Raw genomic sequence first — 8,532 nt, forward strand, 5'->3', positions numbered from 1 at the left:
TTAAATGTTTTAAAGACTTAAGTTGCCTATTTTATGGCGAGTTGAATAATTCATTTTTATTTAGTTTTATTTTGAGTTAAAGCTTGTGTTCAAGTTTCATGAATTTTATTCAATTTTTAAGCTTTTGTATGCTTGAATCAGTTTTCCGCTTGTAGTCAGTCAGGTTGAGGGTTCGCTTGGGGACCAACAATGGTTTTCGAGTGCCGCCCACGTCCAGGGTGTAGGCTCGTGTCGTGACAATTTGTCTTCAGATCACGAAACAAACAATGATTACGAAAGAACGAGATATAACAGTTTAGGTCTTTGGTAAGCTTGCTAACAGACATTAAATTAAAGGCTAACTTTGGTAGACCTAATACATATGACAAGGTAATAGAGGATGTTGGTTTTACTGGGAGCGAACCATCATCAACTGTCACTGGAGAGAGTGCTCCATGTGATCGAAAGCTAGAGTATATATTAGGATTACCTGTCATGTGATTTGTGGCACCAGAATTGATCACCCATTTATTCGAAGAGGATATAAGACATGCTTTTCCTGACTCAACAAGGGTAGTAACTCAAACAGATTTCTTTTGTAAGTTTTGATATTGCGAGAATTTTGCAAACTCTTCTGCTGAAACCAAAATTCTTTTATCTGAAGATATAGGAGCCACAATTTCAGTAATTTTCTCCAAATATTTTAGTAGCATATGAACTCATTAATAACAAGTATAACTAGAATCATGTACGTCCGTTCGTGACCCCACAAACACAGATGAACAAAGTGATATGATTTTATCAACCAAGAAACCAATTGTCGACGCAGAATAAAGAAATTGACTACTTGACCAGTAGATTCAGCAAACAGTCAACAATAAAATACCCAAATAAGTAGTTCATAAAAAGAAATCATGAACCAACAGTTTATCCACACAACACCAATTATCTGAACTGAAGTAGGAGCTAGCAGCCACGGAACCACAAATCACAAACCAGATTCAATGTCGCAGAATAGAAACAAACCTGGAAGTGAAGAATAGACTTTCCAAATAGTGTTTTAACACCAGAACAGACCTGAGATTCACCGGAAATGACGAGCCGATGTCGAAAATTCAAAGCCAATCAATTCAGCTAGAACGTGCACCTTCACATGCCAGTGTGTGATGAATAGGAGAACTGTACGAGCAATGTGTGACAACCATTGGCTTCAACCCAGATGATAGAGAAGACTGGTTTGGCCGAAAAATATACTCCACCACCTTCTGTGGTGGCGGTGACGCAGACTGACCACTTTAAATCAGTGGATTAGAAATCCAAACTTCTTCCGTAATACAGCCAAAACGACATGAGCCAATAGGCTCTGATACCATGTAATTCAATGGAAAATATATATTGTCTTATTGCTGTAGATTAGCAGTGAATATATACAATACATTAGGTGCTACCTAAGGAAAGAAATTAAGACTGATTCCTATGAATCTGCAGTGACTCCTATAAATCTGCTACCTAAATATAGGTATGTATATTACTAGATTTAAGTCTATACACATTCTATAACAATAATGTTGCTTCTTAGTCCATCAACTAGACTCAGATGATGGCAACTAATTGTAAATGATCTTCAACCTTCACTCTACACGGCCAAAATTGGCTTTAAATGAGATTTTATATAAAATTTGTTAATTCGTTGACTAAATATTCATTAGACATACGTGAAATTGACTGTAGTGATAGAATACAAAACTTCTTCATACATCCAAAACTTTTGGTTGCCGCATCCAAGAAAAAATAAGTGGGAATAAAAACTGAATCTGAATACTGGCTATACATCACTTATTGGCGCTGACTTTAATATAAATTCATGATTTGCTTCAATTTTCTTTTACTTTATGTTTTGATGATGTTTCATCTTTACTCTATTTATATTAAACTAGGACTTTAAGTTATTTATAATATTTGTAGTGTCCTTCGCAACTATAAGAATGTTTAGAAGGTGCTAATTTCCAAGAGTGCTCTACAACTTAATTAGAGTTCTGAATTTGAAACATATTCTTTGGATGTTGCATATCACTTACTTTGTTCACTAATGCCCTTTTGGTCCTCCACACTTGAGGGACGTCTTTTACAGCATATGATTCTTTGATAAAGATATAGTGATATTGTCTAGAGGCCATGTTGGTAAGTCACATGTCTACATCTGTATATTGATATTTTTATCTAACTGGAAAATGTTGTTTTCTCTTAAAGTTCTTTTTTATTCACTGTTGCAGGGAAGAGCCCATCCATATATATCTGGTTTTGAGGGACCTCATTGGTAAGCATTCGAGGTCGAATTCTAGGTTGGGTGTCGGGGTGGTGATCTCAGACGGGTGTCACAGTTGAGATTGGGTCCCAAATTAGGTGTTGGGTTCGGGCCCCGAATCAATTGTCGAGGTTAGGAATTGAGGTTAGATTGCAGTTCAGAAACTAGGTTTTGGATAAGGTGTTAAGGACGGGTCCCAAATCGAGTGTCGGGGTCAGATCCTAATTCATAAGTCTGGTCCCGCATTGAGTGTAGGGGTTGGGTCCTTATTCGAAATTCAGATCCTAGTTCAGATATCGGGTCTCAGGTTAGGGTGTCGGTGTTGAATCTTAGATCAGGCGTTGGCGTTGGGTCTCAGTTCAAAAGTCGGGTCCTTATTCAGGAGTTGGGATTGGATCTTAGATTGGTCATTAGGGTCGGGGTCATATTCTGATATGAAAGTTGGATCTCAGGTTGAGAGTTGGTGTCGGGTCCCCATTTTGAAGTCGGGTCCCGCTCCGAAAGTCAAGCCAAAATAAAAAAATATTGCCCGAAAAATATTTTTCATTCTCCAATCAAATATAAGAAAATATTTTTCATTCACCAACCAAACATGAGAAAATAAGTGAGAAATCAACTTGATTTCCAAAAGAACAGTTTCTAGGAAAATATTTTCCATGGAAACAGTTTCCTTCGTACCAATGGTTTAACTAAATCTAAATGTTCAATTTAAGAGATGCAAAAAAATAGGAAGAAGTTAAACACTAATTTTTGAAAATGCAATTAACAGAGAAATAAAAGATAATTACTCATTTAAGTGAGAGAGTGTGCCAGGTCACCAGGCCTTGGTCTCTCCTTTATATATATAGATATATATATATCTTCTATTTATATCTATATCTATATCTATATCTATATTACCTTAAAAGCATGAACTCCTAACTTGAATGTTAAATTACTATAATATCCCTAATTTAAGTTGTGACTTTTTCGATGAGTTGTGACTTTTCTGATAAGTTGTGACTTTTTTCAAAGGTTGTGATTTTTCGATGAGTTGTGGCTTTTCCAAAGTTTTGTGAATTACTATATATCTCTAATTTAGGTTGTGACTTTTTCGATGAGTTGTGACTTTTCTGATAAGTTGTGATTTTTCTGATAAGTTGTGACTTTTTCAATAAGTTGTGACTTTTCCAAAGGGTTGTGACTTCTTGGAAATGTCATGACTTTTCAGATAAGACACAAAAAACATTTGTTCATCCCTTTGTTGACTATAAATAAAGGGGCTTCCTCTCATTTTTCAACCACAATTTTTTTTAATGTTCTACTCTTCTTCTTCTTATATTTTAATTTTTTTTGTGTGATTTATTATCATTGAGTGAGTTCGAAGTTTAGCGGAATATGAGGTACCACTATTCTGATGAAGTAAGTTGTTCTACCCTAAGAGGATATATTCCATAACCTTGAGTACTTGAGGAAAATTATTTTGATGATATAATAATTTACTTTTTTTCTTAATATATACATTAGTATGTAATGTTCCAATATATGAAGTCAACATGATGTAGTCTAAATTCATTTGTGTTTGTTAACAATTTTTCTTGTGATGTAGATGCATAAATTAAGAGAGAAACTTGAGATGAAAGGGAGGACGTCAAGTTCCTTTGTGTTGATACTCAATTGAGGAAGCTTTGTTTGTTTTGGCAACTCAACAATTCTGACATGCTAAAAAACCATTCACAATATAATGACAACCGTAGCCCACAGGAAAACAACAAAGTAGACAAGGGCATCATCACTTTACATTTTACCATTTCACCCATTGAGTTATTAGTTTTGATTGTAAGTCCACTATTTCAAAAATAGATTTTCACTTTTACTTATAATATGATTATATAGCCATGATAAAAAATATTTTTTTAATACATATGTAAGTAAAAGTGAACAGAGAAAGTAAAGTGTTTGGTGACAAGAGATTTCAATCAAATGAAACACTAGCGTTAATATAGCATGAACATATATGCTTTTTCTTCCTTCTTCATTGGCTAAGAATTGTGTTCCATATTTTTTTTCTTTTTGTATATTTATATTGAGTATAAAAAAATTTAAATATGAATTTCCTGTTATTTTGTGTTTATTTTAAACTAAGAAAATATGATGTCACAAGATACACTCCTTACTACCTATATAAAATTAGATAAGAAAATAATGATTGGTTATAATGTGATCTTAAATCAAATTAAAGATTTTATAAATAATACATTAAATTTTATTCATCTATCAATTTTTTAAATTGAAAATTTATAACAACATTTTCCTTTAACCACCTAATTTTCTTTAGAGCTAATTTTTGATGTTATATTTTTTTTTTTATCTCTATAACATTCTACTTATAACCGTGTTGACATTCACCATAGAAGTACCTTTTTTTCGTAAAATTACCTCTCTATGATACCCTTACTCAAATAATATTTGAGTAAAACTATTTTCTAAAAAATATATATTACGTATAAAGATAAAATATTGAAATATTTATGGTAATAGTTATGCACATACTAAATTTCAAGCATTAATATTTAAAAGAAAAATTGTACTTAAATGGTATCCATAATTTATGGTCATAACCTTAAAAGGAAAGACTATTGGTGACCTTTTTTATATTGAATTTTTTTTATTCAGTTGGTTAAATTTGTTAACAAAATTGAGTGAAACAGAACATAATACTGCTAAAGAAATGTCACTTTCTTCCCATATTTAACACAATTAACTCTATGACAATCTGTAATAATTATTTAAAATCACTTTTCTATGTTCTTTCAATTATAATCATTTACTAAAAAGCTTCAATTTTGTAATATTAATTCGATTTTACAACATCGTATAGTATATGATACGATACACATGTGTAATGCACGTGCCGTGAAACTAGTATATATATATATTTCGATACACATTGACCTCATTAGTATTCCACAAATATAGTGTAAGAAAATAGTCGGTGAGGAAAAATAGAAAGTGAGAGTAGTATAAAATGTAAGGTGTGGAAAAAAAAAGGTCATTTTTATTTGAAGTATATAGTAGTCTTTTCAGATTACCAAATGTTAAAATTCTCACGATAATGGTACTATATTACTCAGCTCAAGTATTATACTTTCCATGCTAAAAGAACTTGGTGCCTTGTTACTCTCTTGTTCTTGTTATTTGTCGTGGATATTATTCCTACGCGTAATTATATTCTCAACACAATTAATGTTGCCAATCTGTGTTTAAAACAGTAGCGCTGATTACCAGAAACTTTGCAGAAACACGAAGTTACCAAAGTTTCCAATGAACTAGTGATGAAACAAAAAAAAAAAAAATTAATTCACAAAAAACTAAGATCTATAAAACATACCAGAATCTAGAAAAATAGAACGGAAAAAGATCAAGCCCATTGAATGCACAGTGTCCCCTTAAGGAAATTATTCCCTTCTAGTATCCGAGGTTTGATTTGGAATATGTCCTTCCAGGATAGAATGATCTCAATCACCAGTGTATTGATACCCAAAACGCTGGTGTCAATGAGCCACTCAATGGCAGTAAAGTACACGACGAAACTTTGTGCAGAAGAACAAGAAGAGATCAGAAAAATTCGTAAGGAAAAATTCTGAAGAATCAATGATATTTATAGCCAAGAGGAACTGGTTCCGAAAGGTTGCATCCTTTCAGAATCCACACGACCATTCTTGAAAGTTTGGAACCTTTTAAGCGGTCATGGCTGTTCCTGAAAGTTGCAACCTTTCATAACAGTCATTTCCAACGGCGAGAAATTCAAATAAAATGGGAAAGTTTAAATAAAATGGGTCGCGCGCGGATCTGAATCGGATCAGAACGTTTCGGTTAATTAACTAATTAATTGAAACATTTTGGCCATTTAATTTATTTTAATTAATTAAATAAATAATTAACTAAATAATTAAAACAAACTTTATCCAAAAATAATCTCTCGATCATTTTTCGAACCGAAGCCCAGCGAGCGACGACGACGACGGCGCGAGGGGGGTCCCTCTTTCCAACCCTTTTAACAATTAATAGAAGTGTTTCTCTATTTAAACTCTTCTATTTTTCTTTCCACCATCGATGAGGGAGAAATGCCTTTTTACTAAAGCATAAGAGGACTTTTCAAGTTCCTCTCGTTTCATCTTCCCTCCATTTCCTATTAACTCTTGCTTTATACCCAACAAATAACTATAGTGACAAATTTTTTTCCTTTTTTCTGTTTGTCTACCATCCATAAGCCTTCTATTTTTGGGATATAGGTGGGGTTGAAACTTTGTAGTGAGTTCAGATAGTGACCAGTAAAAGGGACTTAAGCTTATCATAAAGATCTCCTTATTTATAACCTCTTCTTTTTTTGTGGACATTAGAAATTTATATTAACTATAGTGTTGTGCGTAAATAGTAATAAGTATTTATATTATCCCCTGCTTCCCATTAGGAATTCTATTAATCCATAAGCTGGTAGTCTCTAGCATTGAGAATACAAAGGCTGGTGTCAAAAGGCTTGTTGATGCTGGAATCACTAAGATATCTCGAATATTCATTCTACCACCAAAAAACAGGACAATTCCTCGGATACATGTGAAACACACTTCATATTTCCAGTGATTGACCTTGAAGGCATCGACAAGATGGACTTGTTCACACATAAATAGATTGTGGACAAAGTAAGAGATGCATTGGAGACATGGGGTTTCTTCCAAGTGGTTAATCTTGGCAATCCAATATCTGTCCTTGATGAAATGTTGCGAGGAGCATGACAGTGTTTTTAGCAAGATATCGAGATTAAGAAACAATATTACACTCAAGATATCACTAAAAAGGTGGTTCATGCTAGCAATTTTGATTTGTATAGCCCTTCTGTTCCAGCTGCAAATTGGAGAGATTACATTTTCTTTAAAATGGCTCCTAATCCTCCTAGTCCAAAAGAATTTCCAAGACCATGTAGGTATATGTTCTGAATATGAATTAGAAAGCCAACCAATAATTGAATATGTATTATGCGGTGATAAAAATTGAGATGCGGTGTTTCATTAATTTTACAAAATGTTGCAGGGAAATACTTATGGACTACTCTAAGCATATGATGGAATTGGGCTGTTCCTTGCTTGGATTATTGTCGGAAAGTCTCGGTCTTGATCGTTGTCATCTCAAAGATATGGATTGCGCGGAGGGGCTTGGTGTTTTGGCTCTTTACTATCCAACATGCCCTCAGCCAGAACTCACCATAGGCACCAACAAACATTCTGACAATGATTTTCTCACAGTGCTTCTACAAGATCACATCGGAGGACTTCAAGCTCTTCACCAGAATCAATGGGTTGATGTTCCTCCTACGTGCGGTGCTATTGTGGTCAACATTGGAGATCTTATGCTAGCTAGTTTTCATTTTATTTTCTAATCCATGTACGATCGATAAAAGTGAATATACGATTTGCTTATTTTGGTTGCTTTTTTCAGATCATATCAAATGATAAGTACATAAGTGTTGAGCACATAGTATTGGCAAACAAAGTTGGACCAAGAGTATTAGTTCCATGCTTCTTCGGCACAGATTCAATGTCATCTTCCAAGCTTTATGGACCGATTTTTGAATTGTTGTCAGAAGATAACCCTCCGAAATATCATGCAACCACAATGAAAGACTATCGTGAGTACTTCCGTAAGAAAGGTCTAGATGGAACTTCTGCATTGTTGTGTTACAAGATCTAATCTTAATGTAATCACTGAATTTATAATAAGAAATGAGAAGTTTTCTTTGGATGCTTGTTATTACCTATTGTATTATATCGTCTTGTTACTTTAAATACAACGTTTGTTTGTAAAGACAACTTAAGTTTTGTTGTATCGTGTTGTTAAATCCTTTGTTATGTAATGACAAAAAGTCCCATTTTATATATGTAACAAATGATTTAAAAGCCTTGAGGCTGATATCAAAAGGAAATGTTGATGTTGGAAACACCAAAGTGCCACGAATATTCGTTCCACCAACTAAAACAGAGGAATCTGTAAGTAGTTGTGAAACAAAGTTCATTTTTCTAGTGATAGATCCAATTAACCTTAAAGAGATTGTGGACAAAGATATAGGGTGAAAATCGATTGAATACATGTGGCACTTGAGGGAAAGAACAAAGAGACCCGGGAAAGTTTGTTACCTTAGAAGGTGTTCTCGATAAAGGGAAAGCAAAAAAAAATGCTATAGGCTAAGAAAGGTTCAGAAGCTTATGACATGG

At 33.7% G+C, this 8,532-nt stretch overlaps 1 pseudogene; it reads left to right on the forward strand.

The window, feature by feature from the left end:
* Positions 1 to 8,011, forward strand: part of LOC102580678 (1-aminocyclopropane-1-carboxylate oxidase homolog) — a 16,463-nt pseudogene extending 8,452 nt beyond the window's left edge.
* The last annotated feature ends 521 nt before the right edge of the window (positions 8,012 to 8,532 follow it).

The sequence above is a fragment of the Solanum tuberosum genome, unplaced genomic scaffold (assembly GCF_000226075.1).
Source record: "Solanum tuberosum cultivar DM 1-3 516 R44 unplaced genomic scaffold, SolTub_3.0 scf00325, whole genome shotgun sequence".
Lineage (NCBI taxonomy): Eukaryota > Viridiplantae > Streptophyta > Magnoliopsida > Solanales > Solanaceae > Solanum > Solanum tuberosum.